Source organism: Maylandia zebra, linkage group LG2, assembly GCF_041146795.1.
Source record: "Maylandia zebra isolate NMK-2024a linkage group LG2, Mzebra_GT3a, whole genome shotgun sequence".
Classification (NCBI taxonomy): domain Eukaryota; kingdom Metazoa; phylum Chordata; class Actinopteri; order Cichliformes; family Cichlidae; genus Maylandia; species Maylandia zebra.
Genome location: NC_135168.1, coordinates 27596933 through 27600033, shown reverse-complemented (window position 1 = coordinate 27600033; position 3101 = coordinate 27596933).

Sequence of the window (3101 nt, the reverse complement as noted above, 5' to 3'; positions counted from 1 at the left end):
GAAGTTGTTCAAAAACGCTTTATTTCGCCAAGACAATGCGTTTCTCACTGTTACATGCATTTGAATGGGAAACTCGCCTGAAACAAAGTATAGGTTTTCATTATGTGAATAATTTTAAAATCTTAGCTCAAACGGCTGCAAAACCTGTTTGCCCAGCACGGGGATATTGAGTTCTATAAGATAAAGCCATAAACATGTTTGTCTGAGTCTTCTATCAAAAGTTACAGCTGTCTTTATGAAGACCATTAAAAACGCTTTATTTCACCAGTTAGTGCGTCTCGCTATTACATGCATTTGAATGGAGTTCTCGCACGAAACAAAGTATAGGTTTTCATTATGTGAATAATTTTAAAATCTTAGCTCAAACGGCTGCAACCTGTTTGCCCAGCACGGGGATATTGAATTCTATAAGATAAAGCCATAAATATATATTTCTGAGTCTTCTATCAAAAGTTACAGCTGTTTTTATGAAGACCATTAAAACGCTTTATTTCACCAGTTAGTGCGTTTCTCGCTATTACATGCATTTGAATGGGAAACTCGCCTGAAACAAAGTATAGGTTTTCATTATGTGAATAATTTTAAAATCTTAGCTCAAACGGCTGCAAAACCTGTTCTGTTTGCCCAGCACGGGGATATTGAGTTCTATAAGATAAAGCCATTAACATGTTTGTCTGAGTCTTCTATCAAAAGTTACAGCGATTTATATGAAGTGGTTGAAAAACGCTTTATTTCGCCAAGACAGTGTATTTCTCACTGTTACATGCATTTGAATGGGAAACTCGCCTGAGACAAAGTATAGGTTTTCATTATGTGAATAATTTTAAAATCTTAGCTCAAACGGCTGCAAAACCTGTTTGCCCAGCACGGGGATATTGAGTTCTATAAGATAAAGCCATAAACATGTTTGTCTGAGTCTTCTATCAAAAGTTACAGCGATTTATATGAAGTTGTTCAAAAACGCTTTATTTCGCCAAGACAATGCGTTTCTCGCTATTACATGCATTTGAATGGGAAACTCGCCTGAAACAAAGTATAGGTTTTCATTATGTGAATAATTTAAAAATCTTAGCTCAAACGGCTGCAAAACCTGTTTGCCCAGCACGGGGATATTGAGTTCTATAAGATAAAGCCATAAACATGTTTGTCTGAGTCTTCTATCAAAAGTTACAGCGATTTATATGAAGTTGTACAAAAACGCTTTATTTCGCCAAGACAGTGTGTTTCTCACTGTTACATGCATTTGAATGGGAAACTCGCCTGAGACAAAGTATAGGTTTTCATTATGTGAATAATTTTAAAATCTTAGCTCAAACGGCTGCAAAACCTGTTTGCCCAGCACGGGGATATTGAGTTCTATAAGATAAAGCCATAAACATGTTTGTCTGAGTCTTCTATCAAAAGTTACAGCGATTTATATGAAGTTGTACAAAAACGCTTTATTTCGCCAAGACAGTGTGTTTCTCACTGTTACATGCATTTGAATGGGAAACTCGCCTGAGACAAAGTATAGGTTTTCATTATGTGAATAATTTTAAAATCTTAGCTCAAACGGCTGCAAAACCTGTTTGCCCAGCACGGGGATATTGAGTTCTATAAGATAAAGCCATAAACATGTTTGTCTGAGTCTTCTATCAAAAGTTACAGCGATTTATATGAAGTTGTACAAAAACGCTTTATTTTGCCAAGACAGTGTGTTTCTCACTGTTACATGCATTTGAATGGGAAACTCGCCTGAGACAAAGTATAGGTTTTCATTATGTGAATAATTTTAAAATCTTAGCTCAAACGGCTGCAAAACCTGTTTGCCCAGCACGGGGATATTGAGTTCTATAAGATAAAGCCATAAACATGTTTGTCTGAGTCTTCTATCAAAAGTTACAGCGATTTATATGAAGTTGTACAAAAACGCTTTATTTCGCCAAGACAGTGTGTTTCTCACTGTTACATGCATTTGAATGGGAAACTCGCCTGAGACAAAGTATAGGTTTTCATTATGTGAATAATTTTAAAATCTTAGCTCAAACGGCTGCAAAACCTGTTCTGTTTGCCCAGCACGGGGATATTGAGTTCTATAAGATAAAGCCATAAACATGTTTGTCTGAGTCTTCTATCAAAAGTTACAGCGATTTATATGAAGTTGTACAAAAACGCTTTATTTCGCCAAGACAGTGTGTTTCTCACTGTTACATGCATTTGAATGGGAAACTCGCCTGAGACAAAGTATAGGTTTTCATTATGTGAATAATTTTAAAATCTTAGCTCAAACGGCTGTAAAACCTGTTTGCCCAGCACGGGGATATTGAGTTCTATAAGATAAAGCCATAAACATGTTTGTCTGAGTCTTCTATCAAAAGTTACAGCGATTTATATGAAGTTGTTCAAAAACGCTTTATTTCGCCAAGACAATGCGTTTCTCACTGTTACATGCATTTGAATGGGAAACTCGCCTGAAACAAAGTATAGGTTTTCATTATGTGAATAATTTTAAAATCTTAGCTCAAACGGCTGCAAAACCTGTTTGCCCAGCACGGGGATATTGAGTTCTATAAGATAAAGCCATAAACATGTTTGTCTGAGTCTTCTATCAAAAGTTACAGCTGTCTTTATGAAGACCATTAAAAACGCTTTATTTCACCAGTTAGTGCGTCTCGCTATTACATGCATTTGAATGGAGTTCTCGCACGAAACAAAGTATAGGTTTTCATTATGTGAATAATTTTAAAATCTTAGCTCAAACGGCTGCAACCTGTTTGCCCAGCACGGGGATATTGAATTCTATAAGATAAAGCCATAAATATATATTTCTGAGTCTTCTATCAAAAGTTACAGCTGTTTTTATGAAGACCATTAAAACGCTTTATTTCACCAGTTAGTGCGTTTCTCGCTATTACATGCATTTGAATGGGAAACTCGCCTGAAACAAAGTATAGGTTTTCATTATGTGAATAATTTTAAAATCTTAGCTCAAACGGCTGCAAAACCTGTTCTGTTTGCCCAGCACGGGGATATTGAGTTCTATAAGATAAAGCCATTAACATGTTTGTCTGAGTCTTCTATCAAAAGTTACAGCGATTTATATGAAGTGGTTGAAAAACGCT